A 14,481-nucleotide genomic window follows, 5' to 3' on the forward strand; every position below is an offset into this window, starting at 1 on the left:
GTCAGCCAGTTCTTATGACGCCCCTTCGGGACGTGGTGGCGACGTATGCAGCACCCGAGAAAAGAGCATTTTTGATGGCAGCCAAATGCTCATTGATATTCTCAGGAGCGTTACTTAGTAGATCTGCCGCTCAATCAGCAAGATAGCACTTCCACCGTAAGTTCATAGTGATAAGAGGTTTTGAAAAAAAACGGTTTTCAGGGCCACTGGGTAAACTAAGCCATGTGAATTCGGGAATTTATGCTGATGAATATTTCATAAAGAATCCTTCCTGAGTAGAAAGATCATTCACAATAAATGTCACCATAATTTTATTTCTAAACTAAGAGACTAATTCTCGTTCAAAACAGGAAATAGAATTTTAAAAAGTCCAAGAGTTGCCTCATAATTATTTTATGGCTTTTCTGTTGAGATCTTGTCATATTGATGTCATTTAGATTATCCCTATATAAGGGCACTCATTGAATTCGCTTCATTACATCCATATTCTCTTCCACATATTAATTTGCTTCAGCCAATTTCTCAGCAAATTCCCCGTAAGAAATGCTAACAAAATTCTCTTATATGGAATACCACTGCCATTATGAAAACCGCCATGAAAAATTGCTTCGTTTCTCAGCAAATCCATACCAACAACACCAAACATCGTGCAATGTGATGACATTCCATCATTAACACATCTAATTCACCTGTTCCGTGGCAAACACTATAGTCTTCCATAAGCGTCTTTAGACAGGTTTCCTTTTACAATCAAAACAATTACTGAGTTCCAGCACACAAGAGCTCGGCGAAGAAAGGGCACGAAGAGGACAATGTCCGACCAAAGTTAGACTATTATCTTGGCGTGCCTCACCATAGAGTGTCACCAATTTGAAATTACCATAGAGAGGATAGACACCGGGCCTGTAGACAGACCTCTTTGGAACGAGTTCTCACATTTGACGCCCTTCTGTTTGCTGCATGTAACGCGTGATCGATGACGCTCATTAGTGTCAGATGGGAACTTGTAATTAAGCCGATCTACATTCGTTTAAGGCTTGTTTGAATGGTGGTACTGCGGGAAAAACATGTGTATGCATTGGCTAGTAACTCACCAAAGGTTAAGATATCAAATAGCGACGTGCTGTCGTCTCCGGGTCTGATTTTTCGACGGCATTCAACTTCCGTTCACATGACCCTCAGAGGTCCGTTATTGTGAAGCCTAATTCGGTAGCGTTAGATGGCCGGTTCTTTTGTTCAATTTTAACGAGGGAGTTTGCTTTGATTTAATTTTGCAGAATGTGAAGATTGAAGATACAAGCTTATGTACATATGTACAGTCCTCATATCTTTTCTTCGGTAGATACCGCGAATGAATTTGTGAGACGGGTAATAGTTATCATGTCCCCCTTTCCGAAGCGGCATTTCAAAAGCAATGCTTAGAATATCATGTTCCCAGTATGATACACGATAAAAGTCGGAATATCAATTTCATTTGAAAATCTTTGAAAACTCGTGTATGTAGATATTTTACTTGTTTTTTTTTTTATCTTTGGATTTTACGTCGAGCAATCAAAAGTAGAGATATCCAGACTCATTGACTGACTGTTCCTTCATATGGTATTCTTTTGATGATTTCAGTAAATACACACTTATGAGTCTGAGCATTGCATTCGGAACTAGACTCAATGTAGGCTATGTATTCAGCAACTAATTAGATGACCTTCCCGATTAGGGGATGTAGTTGATAATGTGAGCTCTGCACAAAACTTTCAAAATGGTTTTACATACTACATATTACAATCCGTTAGTGTTAAATAAGAATTCTGATCTTGCAGTACACGGGGTCAGGTAGCCTTGAGCTCGTTTACCTACCGTAGGGGTAAAAAACATGGAAACAACCCATCAATATGAAATTAAATGGCTAGAAAAAGAGAATAAGTAAATATCTCGTTTTTTGGATTTTATAGCTAATAATGCTTCTGATTGAAACTTTAAAAAGATTTCAATTTATGATAATCAAAAAAAAGTTTCTAGTTTTTTTAGTAAAATTTGTCATAAACTTAGGGGGTCAGAAATCGAAACAAATTTATTAAAACGACATAAACAATAAATTTCAAACTTTGGAACATTTTTTCTATTAATATATAGCGTATGACCCTTTGCCTTCGTCCCTAGCTTTCATTTGCAATCAGGGCATCAATCAGAGTCTTCGTCAATTCTTCCTGTGATACAAACGTTAATTCCGTCGTTTCAGAAAATATCTGATTATGAATAGTCGATTTAACACTTTACAAAGATTACAATGGGGTTTAGATTGGATTTCTGGGACGTCCACACTGTTCGGATAATTCTTTTTGACTTAACCTAATGATTAACCTAATTAAATGAACGCTTTTGCACAATGATCACCAAGAAAGACCTAATGCTCAGTAATTTTTCATAAGCGTACGTGAACATATTTAACAAAAAATATGACAGTAAATTCGGATTGTTATAATGCCCTCAACTTACGTTAAAAAATTAACTTTATCGTGCGAAAACGAATCTACCATTAATATTGAACAAACTGAATTTACTTCTAGTCACTCCAAAGAGGACGGCCCCAATCTGCAATGGACAAGTGCCGATGCTTGGAAACATATTTCAGAAGGACACGGGCAGTTATCATAGAAATAAAGGATTTTCGTTTATAGCCTTTCAGAGATAACTTTATTTCTTCAAAAAAAAAAAAAAAAACAATTTTGTCCTACTTAGGATAATTATCTTTTGAGATATTGCTCCAAAATGGGCTGCTGGGCCGTAGATTTTGACACTTGAATATTGTGGTTTCCGGCCAGTGCTTTCGAATATCTGTATTGGTTATGGGCAGTATTTCTAGTAGAGGTCGTCTAAACCTTTCTTCTGATTTAAATGGCCGTCCCCTCTCTTTTCGCCTTTCTTTGATACCAGTATTTCCCCATTTTTTATGAATTCTCAATAAGGCTGAAGGGAGGACCCCAAAATATTTTCCAACGTCTTTTAAACTTGCTCCTCTTTCTTTTTTCTGAACATTTTTACATCACTTGATAACATTTTGTCATTAGATATCTAAAATAAACGGAATAAACATTAACTATAGAGATTGTTTCCATTTTTTTATCCCTCTGGATTTTTGACTAGCTTTAGAAAAACAACTGAAATTTATTTTAATAAATTTATTTGTTTTTTAAATTTATTTTTATTCTAATTAAAAGTTTCTTCCGATCTTCAATTGACACCCTATAATCGATAAAACGTAAGAAATCGGATAAAGATAGACGCACAGATCATCCTTTTGGAGGCATTTGATTTCATATCAGTCGGCTGTTTCCATTTTTGTAACCTTCCTTCCTTCGTGGAGTATAAGGCATCCACGCAGTTTCTTTTTTTCGTATAGCTTTTTTTCTTATTTTCAATGGGACTGCTATAGCTTCATTAGTATGACACCTATTTCTCTGCAAGTGATAAGCCTGCAGCATCGGGATACCACAAAGACAATCGGGACGGGATTTTCCGTGAATTTCCCTTTAAATAATTTTTTATATGTGAAAACCATAAGGTTATTTGATCCCACTACCTAAACTGGATTTATACTACTTAATGGTGGGTGCATCTCATCCATCCATGAACATCTACATATTAGCAGGACGAACTCATTACTGCAAAGGATTATGTCTTTGGGTATTAGTTGTTGCAGACTATTTCAACAAAATCTGTGACCAGCGAACAGTTGCCAGTACAAATAGTATATGGTTGCCAGTTACTTCTGAATAGTGCATCGACCACGTCTATGCGTCATCGTTGACGATTTACTGAAATGTTGTTCAGCTGCCTTCAAGAAAATTGCATTCCTTCTTCACTATTCTCCGTCTTGCATGACGTAGCGAGCAACGTATGCCTCTCCAGTCTCACTTTCATCTTTTAATGAACAGACATGTAAACTTTGGACAAAACAGCGGAGGGAAATCTAGCTGTATTAAGTCTTTCATCACTTGTCCGCATAATAAGCCATTTATTGATAACAGTATTTGCGAAAGGTACTGACATTTAATTACTGATTCAGATCCAGTCTCAGGAAAAATTATTCCCCCTTTTTGGTTAAGGCAGCCGGGATTTCATTTCCGTCTACGCCACAGCGGTGAGATACTCAGAATAGTTCCACCGTATTGAATCTTGATATAGAGCTCAATCGAGTTGTCAAATTTTGTACCACAAATTTACTAGGACATTGTTTTATTTTTCGTAGAAGGAATGGAGTTTTAGTGTTTCCTGTTCACTTCTTAGTGGACCATATGTTGCTATTGCTTTTTTTCTCTTCCATTTTTCAATAGCACTGTACTTTATTTCACTATAGTCACACTTAGCGCTATGGAAATGTTAAGCTCACAGACGTGAGACGAATTCAAGCGGAGCATAGACATCCATGAAGCCTGGAATTCGAATCCACAGCAACGTTCACGTTTGATTTTTCTGAGAATTAAGTCAGGGCATTGTTCTATTTTTGTCTAAAAATCTTCCTCGGTTTCCGCAACAAGGGTTGTGGACTGGCCAGTCGCATACCTTTTATTGCAAGGTTTAAAGATGGTTTGTACATGTGGAAGTTAGCGTGAAGTTCCTCCACCGATGCGAAATCCTCAAGGTTCTCCCAACGTATGCCTTGTCCTCCATACGCGCATCCATTATGGGAAAAGTTCAGAGAAGAGGTTTCAATTTGCTTCAGTTTTTTTTCGAGCCAAAACCCATTATGATTTTCAAATAACGCTCCACAGTTTCCTAATATGCTTGAATTCCAACACTTTCAGGAAGAGGAGAATCGTACGGGGATTGTCTCTGACGACCCTCAGACTCTTTTGGTTAAGTTTAAACACCAGGCTGCAACCATTTGCATATGTGATCCATCTTCATTAATCCTCATAAACTTTACACTCCAGCTTCCAAGATGTATACACTATCGCAGAAGTACGTTCTGATAAGGGCAAAGCACTAACTGTGTATTGGTCCTACGCTGTCCTTGCCCTTCCAATTATGTCTTCCTCACAAGCCGCGCCGTTGTTGTTAATAAGACTCCCTGATAATGGCAATTTTGATTTCTTTTTCCTGTGCAGAGTGTTTGTAGGAGTAGGTCTTGCGTCGCTTTGCAATGGTTTATTTATTGCGTCTAAGGCTCTTCTAGATACACAGCATCTGCTTCAGCATGTCGACAGCCAGTACCCTCTCCATCGCTATTTTCAGTATCAGCTTTCTGCTTTTTAATATGTGATCTTCTCTTCCAAATTTTCTGCACCTTCATATTCTGTCCCGGTGTATACTATCTCACTTGCTCTTTAAACGATCTTGCCTATTTTCACTGTAACAGCAGATTGAGCGCTTCTTCAGTCTGTAAACTGCAAGTTGCTATTTGCTTATCTCCATTTGTTACTCGGAACCCCTTGATTGCGGACTTTTACAAAGTTTTTTTCTAGGAGCTGCCGGATGTTCTCCGTCGTATTTTCGCAAGTGTCATTACAGTGGTTCCTTGTATGCATTGAAGCCAGTTGCCTGACTCCACTACTTTGACTGCTTTTTGGGTTTTCGTCGTTTTTAAAAGGTTTCGAAGAGGCATAACTTGTGCGTTCTGACGCTATTCTACATAAGTCTACGGCTCTGATCATGTTTTTAATGGGTCAGTGCAGTTTATGTTTGCGGTGTATGAATTCTGACATCGCAGTTATAGTTTTCTATTTGTGCATCGCCATGTTTGTTAACTTTCCGAAAGCCCGCGATAATTTTGATTTTTTTTCGCCTTGGGCGATCGGTAGATCGTTGAACTTCTCTTAAATGGGGTCGGCTTAATCTAATGCAATTTCTCCTTACCAGGTGTACCATTTCCGCTATAGACTAACAAATTTACAATCTGTTAGGCAAGTTTGTGCGTCCTTGCAGGGAGTAATTGACTCCTTTGTAACTTATTTTTCTCCAGGAAGCATTCCCTTACCTGTACGACGGGACGTCTCCAGGAGGAAATTTGACAACACCGTGTTGTCTGTTTTTTATGGTTTGAAAGTGGAAAGGTTAAATCCAACCCCCAGTTTCTGCCGTACTGTTATGTGAGAATCGTACTAGCTGAAACCATTACCTTTACTTACCCCACAGAACACCCATTACAGTATTACTTCGCGGGGATCAGGATAAGTTTTTAACTGCGCTTAGTATTTTTATTTACAATCATCCTTCGAAGCACATCGTCCCTCAAAACATCGCGGATTGTTTCCATGAGTCTTTCAATTGCCTTCAACTTTGCTGACGCCAGTAATTGCTCCACGATATTCTCGGGTGACAGTAGTACCCTTTCGACAACTTCCAACTCCACCCTGTACACGGTAAATCTCTGGAGCGGCTAATATATGCGCGATATTTTCCACGTCCACTTGCGTTAGGTCATAATTAGCTTTTCCATGTCGCAGTTTAATCCACATTTAAACCTGTTAAATAATTCTACGTTTAGTGAATTATTATAAATACTGCTCCAGAACAGATTGCGTGGTTTCGCTAATTGCGGACGATGGGCATGAAATTCCTCGATTGGAAACCTATATTGTTGTTATTGTTGTATTGTTTTTATTACCACTAATTCAGCTTTGTTCGGAATGTTCTCTGAGTCTGGTAGTTTTCTTCGTAATCTTTGGTGGTAATGTCAGAAACCTCATCGAGATTTATCTGAATATTCACTATTAGCCTGGCTTTACTTGAAATTTTCGCGAAAGAAGAGCTAATAATATCATGTAGCAAATCAGGGTTTACAATCGGTGTAGCCCTTTTAGCCTTGGTAGATGAATTTATCGCTTTGTTTGCTCAGCCCTTTGTTCGGAGCCCACTTCAGTGCACAATTTGCTGAAGTCCTAAATGATGCTCTGAGGTGGGGGCGAAGGAGACGAGGCAGCAACCTTGCCGTCTGGACCGAAACCAAGTGGTTGTGGAGAACCTCCATAGAATACGCAGTACTCACTATTGTTTGCTGGCCGTGATGCAGTAGATGACTGCTCCAAAGGCCTAATTAGGACAACTAGTGCCTGCACTCTCAGGAGAATCCCTGTCTCATATGTGTTCAGCTTGGTTATAGCGGTTGGCGCCCTATTGACAGTTTCATGGAAGTTGTTCATGCGAACAAAGACCTTCGCGCCTCGGGTACCGTACTCCTTAGTTCGGTAGAGATTTATTTACGTCTTGCATCCATCAGTATGAATAAGCTGAGCAACACGCTCAATATAGACTGGTACCGTTGTACTTGTCTCGGCGGAACTCTGCTTGTGGTCACAAAATCAAGCCGTGTCTTATGAAAATGATGGGACTATGTCAACTTAACAAGCAAGTTACTCACGTAAAACCATATAGACGCAACTGAAGTCCTCAGTTTAACTTCGTGCAATGGCTCTTTCCAGTTCTTTCCTCGTAAATTCAGGTTGGGATGTCCTGGCTTTACGGCAGATTTTGCGGCATTTTTCTATTTCTGATTTTTACCAGAAATTCGATGTTTGTTTCTTACGAGGTGAAATCACACATAAGTTCTTTGTATCTTGCCAACAATCTGCGATGTATTTTCTTCTTCGTCACCGTCTCTCTTACAATAATACTTCCTCGAAAATTTGCTTATCGAATTTCCGGGATGTTCAACCTAGAATGCAGTTGTTCAGGTCCCGCACTTCATCTGAAAAATTATGGTCTCATGATCACTGTGTATATCCCTCACTTACCTGCCATTGGAGATCCTTCGATAATGTGTCGTTAACAAATGTAACATCCATTAAGAGCTCATATCTAGCCTCTGTAAAGTATGGAGCCCGCTGGGATTTGTTAGAACTACATTAAGGCTGAAATAATCTCCAGTGCTGATGTTCCGCAGAAAGACAATGGTCCAAACTAGGTAAATGGTCTTGAATATAAGCTGACTGGGAGCACAGTCATCAGGAAAAGCATGGCAGTTTTGAAGCACATGTGGTCTGTAACGTGCCTACAGAAAAACGTCAGCGAAGGTATAAAAGACTGGCTGATGGAGCTGCAGGGAATCCCAGATCGTATTTTCTTCTACAGGCAAACATGGTGAACAATAGAGGATGCACGGACCCCCGTACTCCCCACAGAGAGCACCATAAGCGTCAAATGGATTGCAGAGCGATCTGGGGAAAACGCGAAAAGAGGAAGGTTGAAGAAGATTTAACTCAGGTAGTTTCCATCGTTTAAAACAAGAAAGCGAAGAGAAGCACGAAAGTCAAGACGGACAATGGTCGAGGAGATAAAGAAAAAGTGGGGAGTCGAAGGAGGACTAGACCGCCTGTTCCACTTAGTAAATCGATGGAAGGTAAGACTTTTGCGGAAGGCGTCAGCGAGATCCGCTATAAGGTTACATCCGAAGACAGTGGCGTAGAAGTGTCTTTCATTTGGAAAACGAAGTGTGGTGGAGTTCACGGAGCTACTAGGCCGAAGTGTGTCTCTGTTGGTGTTCATCAAAGAAGCGCCCTCTTACCACTCTTCTTTATTTTTGTTATGGACACCATCACACGTGACAGCCAACGGTCAGGGCCCTATACACTGCTTTATGCAGATGATGTTTTCCTAGCATCTAATAGCACAAATGATCTCGAGCACTGGTTCAAAAATGGAATGATCGCTTCTTGCAACACAGTGTGATTGAAACTGAATTGTTGGCACAATCGCAGTCAGCGGAAGTGACCTACCCAGAACTGAACAATTTAAATACCTCGGGTCAACGTTATCAGCCAATGGAGAACTGCATTATGAAATTGCTTCACGCATTAACGCAACCTGGATGGCGTGGCGTTCCGCAACTAGTGTTCTTTGTGATCGACGTATCAACGAATATCTCAAATCTAAAATTTACTGTAATGTCGTCCATCCGGTCGCTCTCTATGGTTCTGAGTGTGGCCGACTGTAGAAGACAATGAACGGCGTCTTGCGGCAATGGAGACGAAGATGTTACGTTGGACTAGTGGCGTGATCACATCCAAAATGGGGATATCCGAGATCGATATAGGGTTACACCGATCGTGGAAAAATTGGGAGAGAGGCGTCTTCGATGGTATGGTCACGTAATTGACACTAACGAAAATTTACTTACTAAGATTGGTCTGGACATCGGAGTCGATGATAAGCGACCAAAAGGCCGACCGAAACTTGTTACGCTGGTTGGGGATTTAAAAGCCTCGAGATTGCATCCAGATCAGACATTTGACAGAGCCAAATGGCGAAACCGATCTCGATGAGCCGACCCCCCTTGTGAACGGAACCAAGACTGAAGAAAAAGAATAAGTTTTTCAGTGTCTATTTAACATCGAGTGAGACGATGCCGGACTTCCGACGTATCATGTCTTGAGCAAGCGGGGCGAATCCTTGTAGACAGTCACTTCAATAATTATAATAATAAGAAGTGTTGTAGAGCACTTCATTGCAGACCGTAACGGTACACTTCAGTATACTGTAGGAGGCAATACGGTCAGCATTGTGCTCGCCCGAGATTATTACCCTGATTTGACTCAGGTACTCATTCGCAGCTGAGTCGATTGGTGTCCGTCAGCCAGTTACGATAAGAAATCTCTCTGCCACCAGTGAGATTTATACCGCGACCTTCCGCTACGACAACTTAGCGCTCTAACCACTTGAGCCATTTGGACACAATGCCAGAGTATTTGAATAGGATATGCCTTACCCAGACTTTTAAAGGGAAACGAATTCTTGAAATGATAACAAGAACAGGACTCGTAGTTTTAAACACCGAATCCGCGCCAATGTTACGTTACGTAAACTGTGAAGGAAGCGTTCCTGACGTAACTGAAGGGAGATAGTAAACAAGGCAAGTTGTGGTAGGCGGTCATGAATACTTGCATATCGCGTTCGAAGTAACGTCACCTCTCGGTGTGTATCAGCCCGGCGTTCTCGTTGTACGTGGAACGTCGCGAAGGTGAACACCAGAAGTTTCACCAAAGCTTCTAAAACAGGTATAGTGCGCTAGGGAGCACTCCGGCTCTCGTAAGTTGAAGTATGAACCTGATTACGACAGCCTGCGGAGCTCCCATGCCCATAAGGGCACCAACACGTGGGAAACCTTTTGCATTGGTGGGCAGCGGGAATTACCGGGTTCCGGAAGGAGTGCCATAAGCTCCGCCGTTTGGAACAATGTTTAAACGACTTAGTAGAGGCATTCAGGATAATAACAGAGTACAGTTCAGCGAAAGGGAGATTCGATAGCGCTATAAACCAAGGCAAATCTAGCTGCTAGAAGGATCTATTCGATGAGGTGAATAGGGACCAGCAGAGCAGATAAACCTATTATACGGGCATAATTCCATAGACATCCCGCACAGGTTGATGACAGTAGCATGGAAGGGGGCGGAAATTACCCACTTTTCTCCATAAACGAGTTTTAAGAAGCAGTCCTCACAATGAAAAACAGGAAGGCGCCACGATTCGATGATGTCCCAGCATAGGTATACAAACTGGTGTGTCGCCATTGCGCAGACCCACTGTTCGGTGCATTCAACGCGAAGGAGAATATTTCGCCTTCCGACTGAAGAGTGGGTAGATTTGCTGAAGCGATATGTGCTGCCGGAGACTTATCTCCAAGTTAGTTCGGTTTTAGTTCAGGGAGATCTACATTGGACGCTGCCATGCAAATTGTGAATGTAACGGCAAACGGTTCCAGGCTAGCTCCCTGACGATTGGGAGGTATTTAGTTGGTAGTCCGACGACGTACCGAACCAGGATTCCAACACTGTGCGTAAATGCATTCAGCTACCCTACCCAAAAAAAAACCTACCCTTCTTAATCACCCCATGTCCCTCCCCTGACAATTCAAGCTTTATATGATGATATCAAAATACCGCTCTTTTAAGAGGGTTGATCGCCATGATTTTTCAACGGTGAGAGTCGATCCACTATTTGTTCTTCCATACCATTTCCACCTCTGGGTGTGGGGTTCAAAATTAAATCCTTAAATTGTTTTGACTTCAAAATAGTCCCATTGAGACGTCATTATTCTGTAAGAGGTGTATTTCGTCTCAATTCTTCGAAGGGGTAAAAAAAGAAGCACTCCCTTCCTTCCCCATAATCAAGTTTTGTAAACCAACATTTTTTCGATCATAGAAAAAAATTAGTCATGATAGAGCTATGCTTTGTGAGTTTAAAGCTAAAGACATTTCATTTTTGAATATAGCTTTCCGGAAATTGTGTCCTGCATAACATAGAACCACTCAAAAGTCGAACGCGTTTTTATCATTTCATTTCACTTCCCAAACAAACTACTTAAAGTCTATTTTTATTCCCAATCGACTGTTCGAAGAAATCCAAAAATTTTCATGAATCACCACATTTTTCCGAACTTCTTTTGAATGGAAGCCATTCCACTTGAATGCTTGTAAGATCTGCCAAGAGCATCCAAAAATTCCTTAGAACGCGCAGACAAGACAATATGAAGTTTTCACGGAACTTGAAAAGAAAATTAAAGCGTCAGGGAATAAAGTTGACCTTGCGGCATTTATGTATGTGTGGCTTGTCAGGAAAAATTGCCGAACATTAAATAAATGGATCCTTATATTTCATGAAGCGTCAGATAAAATCTAAAATGGTGCGAATATATTTCATTATTGATCGTTAAAGTTTGATCTTTGTATCTTTTTACGAGTCTTTTGAATTAAAAGCCAGAAACCATCATTCAGACATTCAGCTGTTACCAGAATAGAATTCCCATAGAATGGGACTAATGAAATGATAATTTATTCCACTGAATATTTTTTGATTCAATTATCGATTTAATTCTGTTTATTCGGAGAATGATAAATCGGCAACATAACAAAAAGTTTGTTGGCCTCTTATCATTTTATATCGATTGGGAATTAATTTGATGGAAGCGAGCGAGTTATCTCAATTGAGCGTCGAAATGCGTTGGTGGTAATTGCTCGCAATGTTTTTTCTTCTAATTACATCATGCAAGAGTCATTTCAATCACACCCAAATTGATAGTGGCCAAACGTATTCATGGAGCTCATTATCTGATTTGTATGGGCGTTTGTTTTGGGCGTTGTACTAAATTTTCGGTGAAATAGTCATTTAGCTGCAATTGCATTATCATATCTATCCAATGTAGCAAACAAAACATTTTATTAATAAATTACGGGCGGCCCAATAAATTTACCCTTTCAATTCGTTCGAATTACACTCTCCAAACCGATTGTCAATAATTTACATAGAAATTACAGGTATTTATCGGTCTCTGAATTAATTTTTCATTTTAATAAGGCTATCGTTCAGGTATTTATTTTGAATTTGAAAGTAAACGATTGAATTATCACTTCAATAAAGTAGTCATTACAGCATTAAGAAATGTTTAAACAAGTTACGGCCGGGTTCTGTAGGGTTCACGCTGGACCTGGGACTGGGATCCACGGCTAGGCCTTAAGAGGCATTTTATCTAAGTGGATGTAGATGATAATGATAAAATTTTATCTAATTCCAATGCATATTTATGAAGAATCCGATTCGGTGGTATTTTTTTTAGAAAACCTGATGGCATTCCCTAATCCCGGCCTCATTTGAATATTGAATAGGACAACAGTGTTACTTCAATTGTCTCTTGGAAACACACGCATCATGCATTTGTGCCTAGCCTTGAATGGCATTAATGAAGGTATTGCATGCAACTCCCGTCCCACGTTTTAAGCAAATGCTTGCCTTAAGGCAAGGTCATGGATAATGCGTGCTGTAGGAAGGAACACTATTTGCTTCTGTGAATATTTCATGCTATTGGGATGGAACTAAATTACATCGAAATCGTAACTAGTTTGATTGAATTCAGTGAATCTTAACGAACTTCCACCTTCTTTTCTTCTACCATGGTTCTAATTTGAGGCAAATTAAAGGAGAGATCGGGATAGAATAGAGTTTAAAGTGGGATGAAAAGTTAACTAGTTGTTTTGAATGAAGGAAAAGAGGCAGATACAATTTATACGGATCAGCAAACTCCGAATTTACTCGTTTAAATCTGTTATTCCTACCTGTAGAATTCCTACTTAAGTGGAAGCGTATGTCGACTTCCTTTTAATGGTAGTGTCTTCGCTCCAATTTTTCCGCCTTCTGGGTCCCCCCTGGGCTCCATTCTCGATCCTTTCTTATTTCCATTCTCCATAAATGACGGACAAATGCTGCCACCACCAAGTCCGTGGAATCCACCGGCTTAAAAGCCATAAGTCGCTAGGAGCCGATAGAATTACAGCCGAATTTGTTAAATATGGAGGCGACCAGCTACGCCATGCGGTTCATCAATTGATGCTCAAGGTGTGGGACAGCGAATCAATGCCTGTTGACTGGAAACCAGGCAAAGGGTGATATCACGCAATGCAGGAATTATAGAGGTACCACGTTGCTAAGTACCATCTATAAGATATTCTCCACTATCTTGCTAGGCCGGATAGCCCCATACGCCCAGAACATCATTGACCCATATTAAAGAGGCTTCACTTCAGGCAAATCAAGAACAGATCAGATTTTCTCTCTGCGGCAAGCAATGGAATTATTGTTGCAATATGTTCATCAGTTGCACCTATTTTTCATCGACTTTAAAAGCGACTATGAGAGCATAGCCAGGGTAAAACTTTACACGATCATGAGGGAATTCGGTATCCCGACGAAATTGACAAGACTGACTAGGCTGACCCTGACCAATGTGCAAGGCCAGATAAAAGCAGCAGGATCACTCTCGAGATCATTCCATATCAACAACGGTCTAAGACAATGAGATGTCCTATTATGCGTCCTCTTTAACCTGGCCCTGGAGAAAGTGATTCGCGATGCAGGTGTAAATGCGAGAGGCACCACATCGCTTTCAAGTTCATCCAATTGCTAGACTACGCTGACGATATTGACATTATGGGAAGAACAACCCATGATGCACAGTCCACCTTCATCCAGATCGAGTAGGGGACACAAGATCTAGGGCTGCACGTTAATGAAGGCAAAATGAAGTACATAGTGGCAACGTCATTGGCAAAAACCAAAGAGCCAGCAACGTCATATCGCACTGGCCAAGCGAAGAATAAAGATAGGAGACTACAACTTGTGACCATTGAAAATTTCTCCTATCTAGAATCGAAAATCACAACCGATAACAGCTAGCAAAAAAAATTTCATATTCTTGGCCGGGTTCGGGACAAGAAGCTCCGAAGAATTTTAGCCTCCTACTTGGGGATGGGAATCTTCTTTTTTTTCTTCAGCCTTTGGCCCGTTCACAAGCGGGGTCGGCTCGTCCTGATCGGCTTCGCTATTTGGTTCTATCGAATGCCTGATCTGGGTGCAATCTCGAGGCTTTTAAATTCCCATCCAGCGTATCAAGTCGCCGTTGTTTTGGTCTGCCTTTTGGTCGTTTATCAGGGACTTAGATGCTCAGACCAATCTTGGCAAGTGAATTCTCGTTAGCACGAATTGCATGACCATATCATC

At 40.6% G+C, this 14,481-nt stretch overlaps 1 protein-coding gene across 1 annotated transcript in view; it reads left to right on the forward strand.

The window, feature by feature from the left end:
- The window catches only part of LOC119647833 (neural-cadherin), a 1,165,868-nt gene that overhangs the window by 10,014 nt on the left and 1,141,373 nt on the right, over positions 1–14,481 (forward strand). The window lies entirely within an intron of this gene.

Source organism: Hermetia illucens, chromosome 1 (assembly GCF_905115235.1).
Source record: "Hermetia illucens chromosome 1, iHerIll2.2.curated.20191125, whole genome shotgun sequence".
Lineage (NCBI taxonomy): Eukaryota > Metazoa > Arthropoda > Insecta > Diptera > Stratiomyidae > Hermetia > Hermetia illucens.